The sequence below is a fragment of the Toxotes jaculatrix genome, chromosome 9 (genome assembly GCF_017976425.1).
Source record: "Toxotes jaculatrix isolate fToxJac2 chromosome 9, fToxJac2.pri, whole genome shotgun sequence".
Classification (NCBI taxonomy): domain Eukaryota; kingdom Metazoa; phylum Chordata; class Actinopteri; family Toxotidae; genus Toxotes; species Toxotes jaculatrix.
Window position 1 is genome coordinate 10,894,703 of NC_054402.1, and position 25,753 is coordinate 10,920,455.

Here is a 25,753-nt window from a genome sequence, read left to right on the forward strand (position 1 = left end):
TTACTATACTATGACGTTTTTTATGACATTTTGAGGTGAAAAAAAATTTTGACTTTTTTTGTCCGATTTACTATACTATGACGTTTTTTATGACATTTTGAGGTGAAAAAAAATTGTGACTTTTTTGTCCGATTTTGACGCCTTACTATACTATGACGTTTTTCATGACATTTTGAGGTGAAAAAAAATTTTGACTTTTTTTGTCCGATTTTGACGGCTTACTATACTATGACGTTTTTTATGACATTTTGATTTGAAAAAAAAATTTGACTTTTTTTGTCCGATTTTGACGCCTTACTATACTATGACGTTTTTTATGACATTTTGAGGTGAAAAAAATTTTTGACTTTTTTTGTCCGATTTTGACGCCTTACTATACTATGACGTTTTTTATGACATTTTGAGGTCAAAAAAAACTTTGACTTTTTTTGGCTGAAAAAAACGCCTTACTATACTATGACGTTTTTTATGAGATTTTGAGGTGAAAAAAATTTTTGACTTTTTTTGTCCGATTTTGACGCCTTACTATACTATGACGTTTTTTATGACATTTTGAGGTGAAAAAAAATTTTGACTTTTTTTGTCCGATTTACTATACTATGACGTTTTTTATGACATTTTGAGGTGAAAAAAAATTGTGACTTTTTTGTCCGATTTTGACGCCTTACTATACTATGACGTTTTTCATGACATTTTGAGGTGAAAAAATTTTTTGACTTTTTTTTCCCGATTTTGACGCCTTGCTATACTATGACGTTTTTTTATGACATTTTGAGGTGAAAAAAAATTTTGACTTTTTTTGTCCGATTTTGACGCCTTACTATACTATGACGTTTTTTATGACATTTTGAGGTGAAAAAAAATTTTGACTTTTTTTGTCCGATTTTGACGCCTTACTATACTATGACGTTTTTTATGACATTTTGAGGTCAAAAATTTTTTTGACTTTTTTTGTCCGATTTTGACGCCTTACTATACTATGACGTTTTTTATGACATTTTGAGGTGAAAATTTTTTTTGACTTTTTTGGTCCGATTTTGACGCCTTACTATACTATGACGTTTTTTATGACATTTTGAGGTCAAAAAAAACTTTGACTTTTTTTGTCCGATTTTGACGCCTTACTATACTATGACGTTTTTTATGACATTTTGAGGTGAAAAAAATTTTTGACTTTTTTTGGCTGAAAAAAATGCCGTACTATACTATGACATTTTTTATGGCATTTTGAGGTGAAAAAAATTTTTGACTTTTTTTGGCCGAAAATGACGCCTTACTATACTATGACGTTTTTTATGACATTTTGAGGTCAAAATTTTTTTGACTTTTTTTGTCCGATTTTGACGCCTTACTATACTATGACGTTTTTTATGACATTTTGAGGTGAAAAAAATTTTTGACTTTTTTTGTCCGAAAAAAAACGCCTTACTATACTATGACATTTTTTATGACATTTTGAGGTCAAAAAATTTTTTGACTTTTTTTGGCTGAAAAAAAACGCCATACTATACTATGACGTTTTTTATGATATTTTGAGGTGAAAAAAAAATTTGACTTTTTTTGTCCGATTTTGACGCCTTACTATACTATGACGTTTTTTATGACATTTTGAGATAAAAAAAAAATTTGACTTTTTTTGTCCGATTTTGACGCCTTACTATACTATGACGTTTTTTATGACATTTTGAGGTCAAAAAAAAATTTGGCTTTTTTTGGCCGATTTTGACGCCTTACTATACTATGACGTTTTTTATGACATTTTGAGGTGAAAAAAATTTTTGACTTTTTTTGTCCGATTTACTATACTATGACGTTTTTTATGACATTTTGAGGTGAAAAAAAATTGTGACTTTTTTGTCCGATTTTGACGCCTTACTATACTATGACGTTTTTCATGACATTTTGAGGTGAAAAAATTTTTTGACTTTTTTTTCCCGATTTTGACGCCTTACTATACTATGACGTTTTTTTATGACATTTTGAGGTGAAAAAAAATTTTGACTTTTTTTGTCCGATTTTGACGCCTTACTATACTATGACGTTTTTTATGACATTTTGAGGTGAAAAAAAATTTTGACTTTTTTTGTCCGATTTTCTATACTATGACGTTTTTTATGACATTTTGAGGTGAAAAAAAATTGTGACTTTTTTGTCCGATTTTGACGCCTTACTATACTATGACGTTTTTCATGACATTTTGAGGTGAAAAAATTTTTTGACTTTTTTTTCCCGATTTTGACGCCTTACTATACTATGACGTTTTTTTATGACATTTTGAGGTGAAAAAAAATTTTGACTTTTTTTGTCCGATTTTGACGCCTTACTATACTATGACGTTTTTTATGACATTTTGAGGTGAAAAAAAATTTTGACTTTTTTTGTCCGATTTTGACGCCTTACTATACTATGACGTTTTTTATGACATTTTGAGGTGAAAAAAATTTTTTTGACTTTTTTTGTCCGATTTTGACGCCTTACTATACTATGACGTTTTTTATGACATTTTGAGGTGAAAAATTTTTTTGACTTTTTTTGTCCGATTTTGACGCCTTACTATACTATGACGTTTTTTATGACATTTTGAGGTCAAAAAAAACTTTGACTTTTTTTGTCCGATTTTGACGCCTTACTATACTATGACGTTTTTTATGACATTTTGAGGTGAAAAAAAATTTTGACTTTTTTTGGCTGAAAAAAATGCCGTACTATACTATGACATTTTTTATGGCATTTTGAGGTCAAAAAAAATTTTGACTTTTTTTGGCCGAAAAAAACGCCTTACTATACTGTGACGTTTTTTTATGATATTTTGAGGTGAAAAAAATTTTTGACTTTTTTTGGCCGAAAATGACGCCTTACTATACTATGACGTTTTTTATGACATTTTGAGGTCAAAAAAAACTTTGACTTTTTTTGGCTGAAAAAAACGCCTTACTATAATATGACGTTTTTTATGACATTTTGAGGTCAAAATTTTTTTGACTTTTTTTGTCCGATTTTGACGCCTTACTATACTATGACGTTTTTTATGACATTTTGAGGTCAAAAAAATTTTTGACTTTTTTTGTCCGAAAAAAAACGCCTTACTATACTATGACGTTTTTTATGACATTTTGAGGTCAAAAAATTTTTTGACTTTTTTTGGCTGAAAAAAAACGCCATACTATACTATGACGTTTTTTATGATATTTTGAGGTGAAAAAAAAATTTGACTTTTTTTGTCCGATTTTGACGCCTTACTATACTATGACGTTTTTTATGACATTTTGAGATAAAAAAAAAATTTGACTTTTTTTGTCCGATTTTGACGCCTTACTATACTATGACGTTTTTTATGACATTTTGAGGTCAAAAAAAATTTTGACTTTTTTTGTCCGATTTTGACGCCTTACTATACTATGACGTTTTTTATGACATTTTGAGGTCAAAAAAAACTTTGACTTTTTTTGGCTGAAAAAAACGCCTTACTATACTATGACGTTTTTTATGACATTTTGAGGTCAAAAATTTTTTTGAATTTTTTTGTCCGATTTTGACGCCTTACTATACTATGACGTTTTTTATGACATTTTGAGGTGAAAAAAATTTTGACTTTTTTTGGCTGAAAAAAACGCCTTACTATACTGTGACATTTTTTATGGCATTTTGAGGTCAAAAAATTTTTTGACTTTTTTTGGCTGAAAAAAACGCCTTACTATACTATGACGTTTTTTATGACATTTTGAGGTGAAAAAAAATTGTGACTTTTTTTGTCCGATTTTGACGCCTTACCATACTATGACGCTTTTTATGACATTTTGAGGTGAAAAAAATTTTTGACTTTTTTTGGCTGAAAAAAACGCCTTACTATACTATGACGTTTTTTATGACATTTTGAGGTCAAAAAAAATTTTGACTTTTTTTGGCCGAAAAAAACGCCTTACTATACTATGACGTTTTTTATGGCATTTTGAGGTCAAAAAAAATTTTGACTTTTTTTGGCTGAAAAAAAACGCCTTACTATACTATGACGTTTTTTATGACATTTTGAGGTGAAAAAAAAATTTGACTTTTTTTGTCCGATTTTGACGCCTTACTATACTATGACGTTTTTTATGACATTTTGAGGTGAAAAAAAAATTTGACTTTTTTTGTCCGATTTTGACGCCTTACTATACTATGACGTTTTTTATGACATTTTGAGGTGAAAAAAAATTTTGACTTTTTTTGTCCGATTTTGACGCCTTTCTATACTATGACGTTTTTTATGACATTTTGAGATAAAAAAAAAATTTGACTTTTTTTGGCCGAAAAAAACGCCTTACTATACTATGACGTTTTTTATGACATTTTGAGGTCAAAAAAAACTTTGACTTTTTTTGGCTGAAAAAAACGCCTTACTATACTATGACGTTTTTTTATGACATTTTGAGGTGAAAATTTTTTTTTGACTTTTTTTGTCCGATTTTGACGCCTTACTATACTATGACGTTTTTTATGACATTTTGAGGTGAAAAAAAATTTTGACTTTTTTTGGCCGAAAAAAACGCCTTACTATACTATGACATTTTTTATGGCATTTTGAGGTCAAAAAAAATTTTGACTTTTTTTGGCCGAAAAAAACGCCTTACTATACTATGACGTTTTTTATGGCATTTTGAGGTCAAAAAAAATTTTGACTTTTTTTGGCCGAAAAAAACGCCTTACTATACTATGACGTTTTTTATGACATTTTGAGGTGAAAAATTTTTTTGACTTTTTTTGTCCGATTTTGACGCCTTACTATACTATGACGTTTTTTATGACATTTTGAGGTCAAAAAATTTTTTGACTTTTTTTGTCCGATTTTGACGCCTTACTATACTATGACGTTTTTTATGACATTTTGAGGTCAAAAAAAATTTTGACTTTTTTTGGCCGAAAAAAACGCCTTACTATACTATGACGTTTTTTATGACATTTTGAGGTCAAAAAATGTTTTGAATTTTTTTGTCCGATTTTGACGCCTTACTATACTATGACGTTTTTTATGACATTTTGAGGTCAAAAAAAAATTTGACTTTTTTTGGCCGAAAAAAACGCCTTACTATACTATGACGTTTTTTATGACATTTTGAGGTGAAAAAAATTTTTGACTTTTTTTGTCCGATTTTGACGCCTTACTATACTATGACGTTTTTTATGACATTTTGAGGTGAAAAAAAATTTTGACTTTTTTTGTCCGATTTTGACGCCTTACTATACTATGACGTTTTTTATGACATTTTGAGGTGAAAAAAATTTTGACTTTTTTTGTCCGATTTACTATACTATGACGTTTTTTATGACATTTTGAGGTGAAAAAAAATTGTGACTTTTTTGTCCGATTTTGACGCCTTACTATACTATGACGTTTTTTATGACATTTTGAGGTGAAAAAAAATTTTGACTTTTTTTGTCCGATTTTGACGCCTTACTATACTATGACGTTTTTTATGACATTTTGAGGTGAAAATTTTTTTTGACTTTTTTTGTCCGATTTTGACGCCTTACTATACTATGACGTTTTTTATGGCATTTTGAGGTCAAAAATTTTTTTGACTTTTTTTGGCTGAAAAAAACGCCTTACTATACTATGACGTTTTTTATGACATTTTGAGGTCTAAAAAATTTTTGACTTTTTTTGTCCGAAAAAAACGCCTTACTATACTGTGACGTTTTTTATGACATTTTGAGGTCAGAAAAATTTTTGACTTTTTTTGTCCGATTTTGACGCCTTACTATACTATGACGTTTTTTATGACATTTTGAGGTGAAAAAAAAATTTGACTTTTTTTGTCCGATTTTGACGCCTTACTAAACTATGACGTTTTTTATGACATTTTGAGGTCAAAACATTTTTTTGACTTTTTTTGGCCGCAAAAAATGCCTTACTATACTATGACATTTTTTATGGCATTTTGAGTTCAAAAAAAATTTTGACTTTTTTTGGCCGAAAAAAACGCCTTACTATACTATGACGTTTTTTATGACATTTTGAGGTCAAAAAAAATTTTGACTTTTTTTGGCCGAAAAAAACGCCTTACTATACTGTGACGTTTTTTATGACATTTTGAGGTCAAAAATTTTTTTGACTTTTTTTGTCCGATTTTGACGCCTTACTATACTATGACGTTTTTTATGACATTTTGAGGTGAAAAAATTTTTTGACTTTTTTTGTCCGATTTTGACGCCTTACTATACTATGACGTTTTTTTATGACATTTTGAGGTAAAAATTTTTTTTGACTTTTTTTGTCCGATTTTGACGCCTTACTATACTATGACGTTTTTTATGACATTTTGAGGTCAAAAAATTTTTTGACTTTTTTTTGTCCGATTTTGACGCCTTACTATACTATGACGTTTTTTATGACATTTTGAGGTGAAAAAAATTTTTGACTTTTTTTGTCCGATTTTGACGCCTTACTATACTATGACGTTTTTTATGACATTTTGAGGTCAAAAAATTTTTTGACTTTTTTTTGTCTGATTTTGACGCCTTACTATACTATGACGTTTTTTATGACATTTTGAGGTGAAAAAAATTTTTGACTTTTTTTGTCCGATTTTGACGCCTTACTATACTATGACGTTTTTTATGACATTTTGAGGTGAAAAAAATTTTGACTTTTTTTGTCCGATTTACTATACTATGACGTTTTTTATGACATTTTGAGGTGAAAAAAAATTGTGACTTTTTTGTCCGATTTTGACGCCTTACTATACTATGACGTTTTTTATGACATTTTGAGGTGAAAAAAATTTTTGACTTTTTTTGTCCGATTTTGACGCCTTACTATACTATGACGTTTTTTATGACATTTTGAGGTCAAAAAATTTTTTGACTTTTTTTTGTCCGATTTTGACGCCTTACTATACTATGACGTTTTTTATGACATTTTGAGGTGAAAAAAAATTTTGACTTTTTTTGTCCGATTTTGACGCCTTACTATACTATGACGTTTTTTATGACATTTTGAGGTGAAAAAAATTTTGACTTTTTTTGTCCGATTTACTATACTATGACGTTTTTTATGACATTTTGAGGTGAAAAAAAATTGTGACTTTTTTGTCCGATTTTGACGCCTTACTATACTATGACGTTTTTTATGACATTTTGAGGTGAAAAAAAATTTTGACTTTTTTTGTCCGATTTTGACGCCTTACTATACTATGACGTTTTTTATGACATTTTGAGGTGAAAATTTTTTTTGACTTTTTTTGTCCGATTTTGACGCCTTACTATACTATGACGTTTTTTATGGCATTTTGAGGTCAAAAATTTTTTTGACTTTTTTTGGCTGAAAAAAACGCCTTACTATACTATGACGTTTTTTATGACATTTTGAGGTCTAAAAAATTTTTGACTTTTTTTGTCCGAAAAAAACGCCTTACTATACTGTGACGTTTTTTATGACATTTTGAGGTCAGAAAAATTTTTGACTTTTTTTGTCCGATTTTGACGCCTTACTATACTATGACGTTTTTTATGACATTTTGAGGTGAAAAAAAAATTTGACTTTTTTTGTCCGATTTTGACGCCTTACTAAACTATGACGTTTTTTATGACATTTTGAGGTCAAAACATTTTTTTGACTTTTTTTGGCCGCAAAAAACGCCTTACTATACTATGACATTTTTTATGGCATTTTGAGTTCAAAAAAAATTTTGACTTTTTTTGGCCGAAAAAAACGCCTTACTATACTATGACGTTTTTTATGACATTTTGAGGTCAAAAAAAATTTTGACTTTTTTTGGCCGAAAAAAACGCCTTACTATACTGTGACGTTTTTTATGACATTTTGAGGTCAAAAATTTTTTTGACTTTTTTTGTCCGATTTTGACGCCTTACTATACTATGACGTTTTTTATGACATTTTGAGGTGAAAAAATTTTTTGACTTTTTTTGTCCGATTTTGACGCCTTACTATACTATGACGTTTTTTTATGACATTTTGAGGTAAAAATTTTTTTTGACTTTTTTTGTCCGATTTTGACGCCTTACTATACTATGACGTTTTTTATGACATTTTGAGGTCAAAAAATTTTTTGACTTTTTTTTGTCCGATTTTGACGCCTTACTATACTATGACGTTTTTTATGACATTTTGAGGTGAAAAAAATTTTTGACTTTTTTTGTCCGATTTTGACGCCTTACTATACTATGACGTTTTTTATGACATTTTGAGGTCAAAAAAAACTTTGACTTTTTTTGGCTGAAAAAAACGCCTTACTATACTATGACGTTTTTTATGACATTTTGAGGTGAAAAATTTTTTTTGACTTTTTTTGTCCGATTTTGACGCCTTACTATACTATGACGTTTTTTATGACATTTTGAGGTGAAAAAAAATTTGACTTTTTTTGTCCGATTTTGACGCCTTACTATACTATGACGTTTTTTATGACATTTTGAGATGAAAAAAAGTTTTGACTTTTTTTGTCCGATTTTGACGCCTTACTATACTATGACGTTTTTTATGACATTTTGAGGTGAAAAAAAATTGTGACTTTTTTTGTCCGATTTTGACGCCTTACTATACTATGACGTTTTTTATGACATTTTGAGGTCAAAAAAAACTTTGACTTTTTTTGGCTGAAAAAAACGCCTTACTATACTATGACGTTTTTTATGAGATTTTGAGGTGAAAAAAATTTTTGACTTTTTTTGTCCGATTTTGACGCCTTACTATACTATGACGTTTTTTATGACATTTTGAGGTGAAAAAAAATTTTGACTTTTTTTGTCCGATTTACTATACTATGACGTTTTTTATGACATTTTGAGGTGAAAAAAAATTGTGACTTTTTTGTCCGATTTTGACGCCTTACTATACTATGACGTTTTTCATGACATTTTGAGGTGAAAAAAAATTTTGACTTTTTTTGTCCGATTTTGACGGCTTACTATACTATGACGTTTTTTATGACATTTTGATTTGAAAAAAAAATTTGACTTTTTTTGTCCGATTTTGACGCCTTACTATACTATGACGTTTTTTATGACATTTTGAGGTGAAAAAAATTTTTGACTTTTTTTGTCCGATTTTGACGCCTTACTATACTATGACGTTTTTTATGACATTTTGAGGTCAAAAAAAACTTTGACTTTTTTTGGCTGAAAAAAACGCCTTACTATACTATGACGTTTTTTATGAGATTTTGAGGTGAAAAAAATTTTTGACTTTTTTTGTCCGATTTTGACGCCTTACTATACTATGACGTTTTTTATGACATTTTGAGGTGAAAAAAAATTTTGACTTTTTTTGTCCGATTTACTATACTATGACGTTTTTTATGACATTTTGAGGTGAAAAAAAATTGTGACTTTTTTGTCCGATTTTGACGCCTTACTATACTATGACGTTTTTCATGACATTTTGAGGTGAAAAAATTTTTTGACTTTTTTTTCCCGATTTTGACGCCTTGCTATACTATGACGTTTTTTTATGACATTTTGAGGTGAAAAAAAATTTTGACTTTTTTTGTCCGATTTTGACGCCTTACTATACTATGACGTTTTTTATGACATTTTGAGGTGAAAAAAAATTTTGACTTTTTTTGTCCGATTTTGACGCCTTACTATACTATGACGTTTTTTATGACATTTTGAGGTCAAAAATTTTTTTGACTTTTTTTGTCCGATTTTGACGCCTTACTATACTATGACGTTTTTTATGACATTTTGAGGTGAAAAATTTTTTTGACTTTTTTGGTCCGATTTTGACGCCTTACTATACTATGACGTTTTTTATGACATTTTGAGGTCAAAAAAAACTTTGACTTTTTTTGTCCGATTTTGACGCCTTACTATACTATGACGTTTTTTATGACATTTTGAGGTGAAAAAAATTTTTGACTTTTTTTGGCTGAAAAAAATGCCGTACTATACTATGACATTTTTTATGGCATTTTGAGGTGAAAAAAATTTTTGACTTTTTTTGGCCGAAAATGACGCCTTACTATACTATGACGTTTTTTATGACATTTTGAGGTCAAAATTTTTTTGACTTTTTTTGTCCGATTTTGACGCCTTACTATACTATGACGTTTTTTATGACATTTTGAGGTGAAAAAAATTTTTGACTTTTTTTGTCCGAAAAAAAACGCCTTACTATACTATGACATTTTTTATGACATTTTGAGGTCAAAAAATTTTTTGACTTTTTTTGGCTGAAAAAAAACGCCATACTATACTATGACGTTTTTTATGATATTTTGAGGTGAAAAAAAAATTTGACTTTTTTTGTCCGATTTTGACGCCTTACTATACTATGACGTTTTTTATGACATTTTGAGATAAAAAAAAAATTTGACTTTTTTTGTCCGATTTTGACGCCTTACTATACTATGACGTTTTTTATGACATTTTGAGGTCAAAAAAAAATTTGGCTTTTTTTGGCCGATTTTGACGCCTTACTATACTATGACGTTTTTTATGACATTTTGAGGTGAAAAAAATTTTTGACTTTTTTTGTCCGATTTACTATACTATGACGTTTTTTATGACATTTTGAGGTGAAAAAAAATTGTGACTTTTTTGTCCGATTTTGACGCCTTACTATACTATGACGTTTTTCATGACATTTTGAGGTGAAAAAATTTTTTGACTTTTTTTTCCCGATTTTGACGCCTTACTATACTATGACGTTTTTTTATGACATTTTGAGGTGAAAAAAAATTTTGACTTTTTTTGTCCGATTTTGACGCCTTACTATACTATGACGTTTTTTATGACATTTTGAGGTGAAAAAAAATTTTGACTTTTTTTGGCCGATTTTCTATACTATGACGTTTTTTATGACATTTTGAGGTGAAAAAAAATTGTGACTTTTTTGTCCGATTTTGACGCCTTACTATACTATGACGTTTTTCATGACATTTTGAGGTGAAAAAATTTTTTGACTTTTTTTTCCCGATTTTGACGCCTTACTATACTATGACGTTTTTTTATGACATTTTGAGGTGAAAAAAAATTTTGACTTTTTTTGTCCGATTTTGACGCCTTACTATACTATGACGTTTTTTATGACATTTTGAGGTGAAAAAAAATTTTGACTTTTTTTGTCCGATTTTGACGCCTTACTATACTATGACGTTTTTTATGACATTTTGAGGTGAAAAAAATTTTTTTGACTTTTTTTGTCCGATTTTGACGCCTTACTATACTATGACGTTTTTTATGACATTTTGAGGTGAAAAATTTTTTTGACTTTTTTTGTCCGATTTTGACGCCTTACTATACTATGACGTTTTTTATGACATTTTGAGGTCAAAAAAAACTTTGACTTTTTTTGTCCGATTTTGACGCCTTACTATACTATGACGTTTTTTATGACATTTTGAGGTGAAAAAAAATTTTGACTTTTTTTGGCTGAAAAAAATGCCGTACTATACTATGACATTTTTTATGGCATTTTGAGGTCAAAAAAAATTTTGACTTTTTTTGGCCGAAAAAAACGCCTTACTATACTGTGACGTTTTTTTATGATATTTTGAGGTGAAAAAAATTTTTGACTTTTTTTGGCCGAAAATGACGCCTTACTATACTATGACGTTTTTTATGACATTTTGAGGTCAAAAAAAACTTTGACTTTTTTTGGCTGAAAAAAACGCCTTACTATAATATGACGTTTTTTATGACATTTTGAGGTCAAAATTTTTTTGACTTTTTTTGTCCGATTTTGACGCCTTACTATACTATGACGTTTTTTATGACATTTTGAGGTCAAAAAAATTTTTGACTTTTTTTGTCCGAAAAAAAAACGCCTTACTATACTATGACGTTTTTTATGACATTTTGAGGTCAAAAAATTTTTTGACTTTTTTTGGCTGAAAAAAAACGCCATACTATACTATGACGTTTTTTATGATATTTTGAGGTGAAAAAAAAATTTGACTTTTTTTGTCCGATTTTGACGCCTTACTATACTATGACGTTTTTTATGACATTTTGAGATAAAAAAAAAATTTGACTTTTTTTGTCCGATTTTGACGCCTTACTATACTATGACGTTTTTTATGACATTTTGAGGTCAAAAAAAATTTTGACTTTTTTTGTCCGATTTTGACGCCTTACTATACTATGACGTTTTTTATGACATTTTGAGGTCAAAAAAAACTTTGACTTTTTTTGGCTGAAAAAAACGCCTTACTATACTATGACGTTTTTTATGACATTTTGAGGTCAAAAATTTTTTTGAATTTTTTTGTCCGATTTTGACGCCTTACTATACTATGACGTTTTTTATGACATTTTGAGGTGAAAAAAATTTTGACTTTTTTTGGCTGAAAAAAACGCCTTACTATACTGTGACATTTTTTATGGCATTTTGAGGTCAAAAAATTTTTTGACTTTTTTTGGCTGAAAAAAACGCCTTACTATACTATGACGTTTTTTATGACATTTTGAGGTGAAAAAAAATTGTGACTTTTTTTGTCCGATTTTGACGCCTTACCATACTATGACGCTTTTTATGACATTTTGAGGTGAAAAAAATTTTTGACTTTTTTTGGCTGAAAAAAACGCCTTACTATACTATGACGTTTTTTATGACATTTTGAGGTCAAAAAAAATTTTGACTTTTTTTGGCCGAAAAAAACGCCTTACTATACTATGACGTTTTTTATGGCATTTTGAGGTCAAAAAAAATTTTGACTTTTTTTGGCTGAAAAAAAACGCCTTACTATACTATGACGTTTTTTATGACATTTTGAGGTGAAAAAAAAATTTGACTTTTTTTGTCCGATTTTGACGCCTTACTATACTATGACGTTTTTTATGACATTTTGAGGTGAAAAAAAAATTTGACTTTTTTTGTCCGATTTTGACGCCTTACTATACTATGACGTTTTTTATGACATTTTGAGGTGAAAAAAAATTTTGACTTTTTTTGTCCGATTTTGACGCCTTTCTATACTATGACGTTTTTTATGACATTTTGAGATAAAAAAAAAATTTGACTTTTTTTGGCCGAAAAAAACGCCTTACTATACTATGACGTTTTTTATGACATTTTGAGGTCAAAAAAAACTTTGACTTTTTTTGGCTGAAAAAAACGCCTTACTATACTATGACGTTTTTTTATGACATTTTGAGGTGAAAATTTTTTTTTGACTTTTTTTGTCCGATTTTGACGCCTTACTATACTATGACGTTTTTTATGACATTTTGAGGTGAAAAAAAATTTTGACTTTTTTTGGCCGAAAAAAACGCCTTACTATACTATGACATTTTTTATGGCATTTTGAGGTCAAAAAAAATTTTGACTTTTTTTGGCCGAAAAAAACGCCTTACTATACTATGACGTTTTTTATGGCATTTTGAGGTCAAAAAAAATTTTGACTTTTTTTGGCCGAAAAAAACGCCTTACTATACTATGACGTTTTTTATGACATTTTGAGGTGAAAAATTTTTTTGACTTTTTTTGTCCGATTTTGACGCCTTACTATACTATGACGTTTTTTATGACATTTTGAGGTCAAAAAATTTTTTGACTTTTTTTGTCCGATTTTGACGCCTTACTATACTATGACGTTTTTTATGACATTTTGAGGTCAAAAAAAATTTTGACTTTTTTTGGCCGAAAAAAACGCCTTACTATACTATGACGTTTTTTATGACATTTTGAGGTCAAAAAATGTTTTGAATTTTTTTGTCCGATTTTGACGCCTTACTATACTATGACGTTTTTTATGACATTTTGAGGTCAAAAAAAAATTTGACTTTTTTTGGCCGAAAAAAACGCCTTACTATACTATGACGTTTTTTATGACATTTTGAGGTGAAAAAAATTTTTGACTTTTTTTGTCCGATTTTGACGCCTTACTATACTATGACGTTTTTTATGACATTTTGAGGTGAAAAAAAATTTTGACTTTTTTTGTCCGATTTTGACGCCTTACTATACTATGACGTTTTTTATGACATTTTGAGGTGAAAAAAATTTTGACTTTTTTTGTCCGATTTACTATACTATGACGTTTTTTATGACATTTTGAGGTGAAAAAAAATTGTGACTTTTTTGTCCGATTTTGACGCCTTACTATACTATGACGTTTTTTATGACATTTTGAGGTGAAAAAAAATTTTGACTTTTTTTGTCCGATTTTGACGCCTTACTATACTATGACGTTTTTTATGACATTTTGAGGTGAAAATTTTTTTTGACTTTTTTTGTCCGATTTTGACGCCTTACTATACTATGACGTTTTTTATGGCATTTTGAGGTCAAAAATTTTTTTGACTTTTTTTGGCTGAAAAAAACGCCTTACTATACTATGACGTTTTTTATGACATTTTGAGGTCTAAAAAATTTTTGACTTTTTTTGTCCGAAAAAAACGCCTTACTATACTGTGACGTTTTTTATGACATTTTGAGGTCAGAAAAATTTTTGACTTTTTTTGTCCGATTTTGACGCCTTACTATACTATGACGTTTTTTATGACATTTTGAGGTGAAAAAAAAATTTGACTTTTTTTGTCCGATTTTGACGCCTTACTAAACTATGACGTTTTTTATGACATTTTGAGGTCAAAACATTTTTTTGACTTTTTTTGGCCGCAAAAAATGCCTTACTATACTATGACATTTTTTATGGCATTTTGAGTTCAAAAAAAATTTTGACTTTTTTTGGCCGAAAAAAACGCCTTACTATACTATGACGTTTTTTATGACATTTTGAGGTCAAAAAAAATTTTGACTTTTTTTGGCCGAAAAAAACGCCTTACTATACTGTGACGTTTTTTATGACATTTTGAGGTCAAAAATTTTTTTGACTTTTTTTGTCCGATTTTGACGCCTTACTATACTATGACGTTTTTTATGACATTTTGAGGTGAAAAAATTTTTTGACTTTTTTTGTCCGATTTTGACGCCTTACTATACTATGACGTTTTTTTATGACATTTTGAGGTAAAAATTTTTTTTGACTTTTTTTGTCCGATTTTGACGCCTTACTATACTATGACGTTTTTTATGACATTTTGAGGTCAAAAAATTTTTTGACTTTTTTTTGTCCGATTTTGACGCCTTACTATACTATGACGTTTTTTATGACATTTTGAGGTGAAAAAAATTTTTGACTTTTTTTGTCCGATTTTGACGCCTTACTATACTATGACGTTTTTTATGACATTTTGAGGTCAAAAAATTTTTTGACTTTTTTTTGTCTGATTTTGACGCCTTACTATACTATGACGTTTTTTATGACATTTTGAGGTGAAAAAAATTTTTGACTTTTTTTGTCCGATTTTGACGCCTTACTATACTATGACGTTTTTTATGACATTTTGAGGTGAAAAAAATTTTGACTTTTTTTGTCCGATTTACTATACTATGACGTTTTTTATGACATTTTGAGGTGAAAAAAAATTGTGACTTTTTTGTCCGATTTTGACGCCTTACTATACTATGACGTTTTTTATGACATTTTGAGGTGAAAAAAATTTTTGACTTTTTTTGTCCGATTTTGACGCCTTACTATACTATGACGTTTTTTATGACATTTTGAGGTCAAAAAATTTTTTGACTTTTTTTTGTCCGATTTTGACGCCTTACTATACTATGACGTTTTTTATGACATTTTGAGGTGAAAAAAAATTTTGACTTTTTTTGTCCGATTTTGACGCCTTACTATACTATGACGTTTTTTATGACATTTTGAGGTGAAAAAAATTTTGACTTTTTTTGTCCGATTTACTATACTATGACGTTTTTTATGACATTTTGAGGTGAAAAAAAATTGTGACTTTTTTGTCCGATTTTGACGCCTTACTATACTATGACGTTTTTTATGACATTTTGAGGTGAAAAAAAATTTTGACTTTTTTTGTCCGATTTTGACGCCTTACTATACTATGACGTTTTTTATGACATTTTGAGGTGAAAATTTTTTTTGACTTTTTTTGTCCGATTTTGACGCCTTACTATACTATGACGTTTTTTATGGCATTTTGAGGTCAAAAATTTTTTTGACTTTTTTTGGCTGAAAAAAACGCCTTACTATACTATGACGTTTTTTATGACATTTTGAGGTCTAAAAAATTTTTGACTTTTTTTGTCCGAAAAAAACGCCTTACTATACTGTGACGTTTTTTATGACATTTTGAGGTCAGAAAAATTTTTGACTTTTTTTGTCCGATTTTGACGCCTTACTATACTATGACGTTTTTTATGACATTTTGAGGTGAAAAAAAAATTTGACTTTTTTTGTCCGATTTTGACGCCTTACTAAACTATGACGTTTTTTATGACATTTTGAGGTCAAAACATTTTTTTGACTTTTTTTGGCCGCAAAAAACGCCTTACTATACTATGACATTTTTTATGGCATTTTGAGTTCAAAAAAAATTTTGACTTTTTTTGGCCGAAAAAAACGCCTTACTATACTATGACGTTTTTTATGACATTTTGAGGTCAAAAAAAATTTTGACTTTTTTTGGCCGAAAAAAACGCCTTACTATACTGTGACGTTTTTTATGACATTTTGAGGTCAAAAATTTTTTTGACTTTTTTTGTCCGATTTTGACGCCTTACTATACTATGACGTTTTTTATGACATTTTGAGGTGAAAAAATTTTTTGACTTTTTTTGTCCGATTTTGACGCCTTACTATACTATGACGTTTTTTTATGACATTTTGAGGTAAAAATTTTTTTTGACTTTTTTTGTCCGATTTTGACGCCTTACTATACTATGACGTTTTTTATGACATTTTGAGGTCAAAAAATTTTTTGACTTTTTTTTGTCCGATTTTGACGCCTTACTATACTATGACGTTTTTTATGACATTTTGAGGTGAAAAAAATTTTTGACTTTTTTTGTCCGATTTTGACGCCTTACTATACTATGACGTTTTTTATGACATTTTGAGGTCAAAAAATTTTTTGACTTTTTTTTGTCTGATTTTGACGCCTTACTATACTATGACGTTTTTTATGACATTTTGAGGTGAAAAAAATTTTTGACTTTTTTTGTCCGATTTTGACGCCTTACTATACTATGACGTTTTTTATGACATTTTGAGGTGAAAAAAATTTTGACTTTTTTTGTCCGATTTACTATACTATGACGTTTTTTATGACATTTTGAGGTGAAAAAAAATTGTGACTTTTTTGTCCGATTTTGACGCCTTACTATACTATGACGTTTTTTATGACATTTTGAGGTGAAAAAAAATTTTGACTTTTTTTGTCCGATTTTGACGCCTTACTATACTATGACGTTTTTTATGACATTTTGAGGTGAAAAAAATTTTTGACTTTTTTTGTCCGATTTTGACGCCTTACTATACTATGACGTTTTTTATGACATTTTGAGGTCAAAAAATTTTTTGACTTTTTTTGTCCGATTTTGACGCCTTACTATACTATGACGTTTTTTATGACATTTTGAGGTGAAAAAAATTTTTGACTTTTTTTGTCCGATTTTGACGCCTTACTATACTATGACGTTTTTTATGACATTTTGAGGTCAAAAAATTTTTTGACTTTTTTTTGTCCGATTTTGACGCCTTACTATACTATGACGTTTTTTATGACATTTTGAGGTGAAAAAAAATTTTGACTTTTTTTGTCCGATTTTGACGCCTTACTATACTATGACGTTTTTTATGACATTTTGAGGTGAAAAAAATTTTGACTTTTTTTGTCCGATTTACTATACTATGACGTTTTTTATGACATTTTGAGGTGAAAATTTTTTTTGACTTTTTTTGTCCGATTTTGACGCCTTACTATACTATGACGTTTTTTATGGCATTTTGAGGTCAAAAATTTATTTGACTTTTTTTGGCTGAAAAAAACGCCTTACTATACTATGACGTTTTTTATGACATTTTGAGGTGAAAAAATTTTTTGACTTTTTTTGTCCAATTTTGACGCCTTACTATACTATGACGTTTTTTATGACATTTTGAGGTCTAAAAAATTTTTGACTTTTTTTGTCCGAAAAAAACGCCTTACTATACTGTGACGTTTTTTATGACATTTTGAGGTCAGAAAAATTTTTGACTTTTTTTGTCCGATTTTGACGCCTTACTATACTATGACGTTTTTTATGACATTTTGAGGTGAAAAAAAAATTTGACTTTTTTTGTCCGATTTTGACGCCTTACTAAACTATGACGTTTTTTATGACATTTTGAGGTCAAAAAAATTTTTTGACTTTTTTTGGCCGCAAAAAATGCCTTACTATACTATGACATTTTTTATGGCATTTTGAGTTCAAAAAAAATTTTGACTTTTTTTGGCCGAAAAAAACGCCTTACTATACTATGACGTTTTTTATGACATTTTGAGGTCAAAAAAAATTTTGACTTTTTTTGGCCGAAAAAAACGCCTTACTATACTGTGACGTTTTTTATGACATTTTGAGGTCAAAAATTTTTTTGACTTTTTTTGTCCGATTTTGACGCCTTACTATACTATGACGTTTTTTATGACATTTTGAGGTGAAAAAATTTTTTGACTTTTTTTGTCCGATTTTGACGCCTTACTATACTATGACGTTTTTTATGACATTTTGAGGTAAAAATTTTTTTTGACTTTTTTTGTCCGATTTTGACGCCTTACTATACTATGACGTTTTTTATGACATTTTGAGGTCAAAAAATTTTTTGACTTTTTTTTGTCCGATTTTGACGCCTTACTATACTATGACGTTTTTTATGACATTTTGAGGTGAAAAAAATTTTTGACTTTTTTTGTCCGATTTTGACGCCTTACTATACTATGACGTTTTTTATGACATTTTGAGGTCAAAAAATTTTTTGACTTTTTTTTGTCCGATTTTGACGCCTTACTATACTATGACGTTTTTTATGACATTTTGAGGTGAAAAAAAATTTTGACTTTTTTTGTCCGATTTTGACGCCTTACTATACTATGACGTTTTTTATGACATTTTGAGGTGAAAAAAATTTTGACTTTTTTTGTCCGATTTACTATACTATGACGTTTTTTATGACATTTTGAGGTGAAAAAAAATTGTGACTTTTTTGTCCGATTTTGACGCCTTACTATACTATGACGTTTTTTATGACATTTTGAGGTGAAAAAAATTTTTGACTTTTTTTGTCCGATTTTGACGCCTTACTATACTATGACGTTTTTTATGACATTTTGAGGTGAAAATTTTTTTTGACTTTTTTTGTCCGATTTTGACGCCTTACTATACTATGACGTTTTTTATGGCATTTTGAGGTCAAAAATTTTTTTGACTTTTTTTGGCTGAAAAAAACGCCTTACTATACTATGACGTTTTTTATGACATTTTGAGGTGAAAAATTTTTTTGACTTTTTTTGTCCAATTTTGACGCCTTACTATACTATGACGTTTTTTATGACATTTTGAGGTCTAAAAAATTTTTGACTTTTTTTGTCCGAAAAAAACGCCTTACTATACTGTGACGTTTTTTATGACATTTTGAGGTCAGAAAAATTTTTGACTTTTTTTGTCCGATTTTGACGCCTTACTATACTATGACGTTTTTTATGACATTTTGAGGTGAAAAAAAAATTTGACTTTTTTTGTCCGATTTTGACGCCTTACTAAACTATGACGTTTTTTATGACATTCTGAGGTCAAAAAAATTTTTTGACTTTTTTTGGCCGCAAAAAATGCCTTACTATACTATGACATTTTTTATGGCATTTTGAGTTCAAAAAAAATTTTGACTTTTTTTGGCCGAAAAAAACGCCTTACTATACTATGACGTTTTTTATGACATTTTGAGGTCAAAAAAAATTTTGACTTTTTTTGGCCGAAAAAAACGCCTTACTATACTATGACGTTTTTTATGACATTTTGAGGTCAAAAAAATTTTGACTTTTTTTGGCCGAAAAAAAACGCCTTACTATACTATGACGTTTTTTATGACATTTTGAGGTCAAAAATTTTTTTGACTTTTTTTGTCCGATTTTGACGCCTTACTATACTATGACGTTTTTTATGACATTTTGAGGTGAAAAAATTTTTTTTGACTTTTTTTGGCTGAAAAAAACGCCTTACTATACTATGACGTTTTTTATGACATTTTGAGGTCAAAAAATTTTTTGACTTTTTTTTGTCCGATTTTGACGCCTTACTATACTATGACGTTTTTTATGACATTTTGAGGTGAAAAAAAATTTTGACTTTTTTTGTCCGATTTTGACGCCTTACTATACTATGACGTTTTTTATGACATTTTGAGGTGAAAAAAATTTTGACTTTTTTTGTCCGATTTACTATACTATGACGTTTTTTATGACATTTTGAGGTGAAAAAAAATTGTGACTTTTTTGTCCGATTTTGACGCCTTACTATACTATGACGTTTTTTATGACATTTTGAGGTGAAAAAAATTTTTGACTTTTTTTGTCCGATTTTGACGCCTTACTATACTATGACGTTTTTTATGACATTTTGAGGTGAAAATTTTTTTTGACTTTTTTTGTCCGATTTTGACGCCTTACTATACTATGACGTTTTTTATGGCATTTTGAGGTCAAAAATTTTTTTGACTTTTTTTGGCTGAAAAAAACGCCTTACTATACTATGACGTTTTTTATGACATTTTGAGGTGAAAAATTTTTTTGACTTTTTTTGTCCAATTTTGACGCCTTACTATACTATGACGTTTTTTATGACATTTTGAGGTCTAAAAAATTTTTGACTTTTTTTGTCCGAAAAAAACGCCTTACTATACTGTGACGTTTTTTATGACATTTTGAGGTCAGAAAAATTTTTGACTTTTTTTGTCCGATTTTGACGCCTTACTATACTATGACGTTTTTTATGACATTTTGAGGTGAAAAAAAAATTTGACTTTTTTTGTCCGATTTTGACGCCTTACTAAACTATGACGTTTTTTATGACATTCTGAGGTCAAAAAAATTTTTTGACTTTTTTTGGCCGCAAAAAATGCCTTACTATACTATGACATTTTTTATGGCATTTTGAGTTCAAAAAAAATTTTGACTTTTTTTGGCCGAAAAAAACGCCTTACTATACTATGACGTTTTTTATGACATTTTGAGGTCAAAAAAAATTTTGACTTTTTTTGGCCGAAAAAAACGCCTTACTATACTATGACGTTTTTTATGACATTTTGAGGTCAAAAAAATTTTGACTTTTTTTGTCCGATTTTGACGCCTTACTATACTATGACGTTTTTTATGACATTTTGAGGTGAAAAAATTTTTTTTGACTTTTTTTGGCTGAAAAAAACGCCTTACTATACTATGACGTTTTTTATGACATTTTGAGGTCAGAAAAATTTTTGAATTTTTTTGGCCGAAAAAAACGCCTTACTATACTATGACGTTTTTTATGACATTTTGAGGTGAAAAAAAAGTTTGACTTTTTTGTCCGATTTTGACGCCTTACTATACTATGACGTTTTTTATGACATTTTGAGGTGAAAAAAATTTTTAACTTTTTTTGGCCGAAAAAAACGCCTTACTATACTATGACGTTTTTTATGACATTTTGAGGTGAAAATTTTTTTTGACTTTTTTTGTCCGATTTTGTCGCCTTACTATACTATGACGTTTTTATGACATTTTGAGGTCAAAAAAAAATTTGACTTTTTTTGGCTGAAAAAAACGCCTTACTGTACTATGACGTTTTTTATGACAATTTGAGGTCAAAAAAAATTTTGACTTTTTTTGGCTGAAAAAAACGCCTTACTATACTATGACATTTTTTATGGCATTTTGAGGTCAAAAAAAATTTTGACTTTTTTTGGCTGAAAAAAACGCCTTACTATACTATGACGTTTTTTATGACATTTTGAGGTGAAAAAATTTTTTGACTTTTTTTTGTCCGATTTTGAAAATCAGCCAAATATGTCACATTTTACTATGACCCCAAAATGTCATAAAAAACGTCATAGTATAGTAAGACGTTACAACCGGCCAAAAAAAGTCATATTTTAGTATGACCTCAAAATGTCATAAAAAAACGTCATAGTATAGTAAGGCGTCAAAATCGGCCCAAACAATGTCATACGGCCGTAAAGCGTCACAATTGGCCAAAAAATGTCATATTTTAGTTTGACCTCAAAATTACTTGGAGCCATAAATGTCTGTTTATGTTAATGTGAGCTATATAATGGAAATACATACATTCTTTGTATGTATTTCCATTAATCCTAATCCTACATCAATGGATTTTTTTTTTAATCTTACATCATCAATCTTTTAGCAGGGCACTGCAGGGAATTGAACCCCACCCTAGTGTACTAGGTGTACCATAACCAGTGCCTTTTGCTTTTTAAAGTGATATAAAGGTTAAGCAAAACCTATATTTCAACAGCATTTCTTAAATACCGTGTTATCAACATATCTAGTTAGAATGAGATATGGCGTTCATGGAAATTGTAATGAAGGAAAGAAAACCTTACTTTGAATAATGTATATGACATATATGTAGGTATTACTGCTATAGAATCAAAACATGGATTTATGGCATATAAGCTATGTGTTATGTATTTTTGCGTTACGTCTGTGAGTAAGTGTTGATGTACATGATTGTATATGATTTGAAATAGTTCTTAATTGTTGAGAAAGCAAAGGATTTAGACATAGAGCACACAAACACAGGCACCATTAACTTGCTTCATCAACATCTCTCAAACTGACTACATGAGTTATCCTCTGACAAACTTGATAATACTTTTTCTTAACATGTGCAACTTTCTGGTAACCACATTACACATGTAGTCACATAAACACAACTCACTCAAAGTACAAATGTCCATTAAAGTTAACTTTTTCATATATATATCCACAAATACCAGGATATATTTAACCAAGGACATCCTGGTATTCTTAACATATGTGAAAATAACACCATTGAAATGTCTACACAAACTCTAAACAACACTAAAGTAATTTACAAATAACACAGTCCATTAAACCAAATTACATGTTTGTTCTGCACAGATAATCAGGATGACCTTCACACTCTCAACTCAACTATATGCTCATATGATGATACACTCATAGCGCCCCCTGCGGGGAGGGGGCCATGTCTTTTCTGTTGCTGTATACTGCTGTGCAGGAGGAGAAGAGCAGGAGAGAGGAGAAGACATAGAGGACTCTTGTGTGTGGCTGCGCTGGCTGTGACTCCCGCGGCTGTTGTAATGAAGGAAGCAGCGATGTGCGAGGGCCTGCCCATTGCTGCTTGGAGCTTTAAGTATTATTTTCTCTATTAATCAATCAATTTTTGACATGTGAAAAGATTAAAAATTGTTCAGTATAGTGTCCCGGAGCCCAAAGAAAGCGTTATTTGGTCTGACTAACCGACCCAAAGATATTTACAATGATACAAAGCAGAGAAAAGCAGCAAATCCTCACACTTGAGAAGATGAAACAAGCATCTTAAAATGTTCTTCAGTTCTCAAAATACAGGCATAATTATAATTATAATTATAATTATAATTATAATTATAATTATGTCATGTTTTTTTCCCAACATAGTAAAATACAAATTTCAGACTGTAGGCCATAGTCTAGTTCAAACGTTCAGTATTGTGATTTGAGCAGGTGTCTGTTGGTTTGTGGAGACCCTGGGGAATACTGAAAATCACATGGTGAGTCATCTGTGGTGGAAACAATCAAATATAGAAATGACTATACGGAGATACTTAAGCAGGGAGCTCGCATGGTTTTTAACCTCAACTGTACTCTATTCCCTTGAGACGGGGAGGTTTAATTTTCTGTTACATTACTTAGATGAAATCATGCCGGCTTTCCATGAAAATTCGAACTTTCACTGGAGCCACAGCCACTCTGTTAGGTGATCGCATCTGTTGACCTGGTGAAGATGCAAATTAAAAACTTAAGACAGTTATTGCTGTTCCCTGAGGGAAACTTGCATGCCTGTTCCAAGTTTCATGGCAATCCATACAAAAATTGTTTAGATATTTCACCAAAAACTAAAAATGTCAACCTCAAGGTGGCACCAGAGGAAAAGTCAAAGGATCACCAAAGTCATTAGGATACATCCCCTGGGAAACATGAATGTTTGTACCATGTTTCATGCCAGTCCATCTACAAAAGTCCTGGAATGATTTTTTGGTAATGTACAGGATTTCTACAGCTGTCAGTAAGTTGAAGTTCTACGATCAAGGTAAGCCATAGGTAGACTGGTAAGCAGGCACCTATCAAAATAAATAAATGCTCAGCTCAGGACCTGCTGCAGCCATGATCCATGTCACCTCGTCTGACACCTCTACCCCTGATGAACTCAGAATTGATGGCAAATGACTCATTGGAAAAATGCAACACAGACAGCTCACACACTGGTCACGGTCAAAGATGCCAGTTTCACATCAACTAATCAGATTTAACACTGATTGACCTTTGTGGTCTGATTCTAAAATGAGGTCAAACATCATTAACTTTGAAGCCTCATTTAGCTAAGTGTGGTGAAACTGAACCAGCCACGTTCCTTTCACCTTTCTGCCAAAAAGGCATAAAAAATGAAAAAAATCACCAAATTTGGCATTTGGTGTGTCAGTTTCAGACTTTGTTTTTGTTACTATTTGCTCATGTGCACAGTATGAAAGGGTAATTCCAGATTGCATTGTATCTATATAAGGAGTGAATCTTTCTGTTTACAGGTGCCAGGTGCCATTTTTTTTCTGTTTTGCCTTGGTTACAACACCCACGGGAGTCCCCAGCACTGTAGGGACTCCCCATCTTACCATAATAGCATGCTGCACTCACAAAGTGACAAAACAACATAACAACTGACACAGACGGACGAGAAATGCTGAAAGCGAAACCAGGCAAGAAACCGCTCTTTTTGTGTTTTCACAAACCTCTTTGTACTTTTTTCCCCCAGATTCATTGACTCAAGTGCCAAATAAGGATCTTTGCTGCATAAGGGCAGATGTGCCGTTTATTTAATTTTGATGGTAATACTACTGATCATCTCCAACAAGGAAATGTTGGGAAATAAACATGAGTTTCAAAGATGGAGGTGATTTAACACATTTAACTACTGCTTGGAGGTTAACACATGGCATCATGTGCTTTAATGGATAAGCCTGATTATTTTCTAGAGATTATTAGTTATAACTTGATTTTAACAAAGACACAGCTGGTTCTACAATCTCTCTTCTGTCAAATGGCGACTTTACACTCTTTTCAATTATAGCATTTTGGTTCCATCTGGTGGAAATCACAGAAATAACAGGTCCTGGTTTCACATCCTCACAAAGGTGGTGAAACACATAATCAGGTTGTACTTTAAAAGCTCGGAAGGAACAGTTCAGCATCTTGGGAGTTACCCCTTTTTTTTTTGTCTGGACCTGATGACCAATATCATAATGTAAAGGTACTCCAAGTACAAAAATGCTGTTAGAAAAATGTACCAGTAAGTCAATATGCAGTAAACAGCTCCTGTTAGGGTTATATTAGTGCATACTGTCTAATTTATTTATTTATTTTTTTACTGTTGGTGAGTGTTAACATTTAAGCAGCATTTTATAAAAATGTAAGAGAGAAAAGTGTCTGTCATAGTTTCCTAAAGCCCATGGGGATGTCACCAAACAGTCCAAAATCCAAAGACTTTTAATTTACTATCATAAAAGAATTAAACTGGCAGTAAGCCCTTGAAAACGGCAAGCTGGAACTCAGTAATGTTCGTAATTTTTGCTCTAAAAATGGTAAACAGTGAATCCATTATCAAAATAGCTGCCTATTATTCTGTTGGTAATCAGCAAATTGTACCAGCTCTAGATTGATCTGTAACGATACA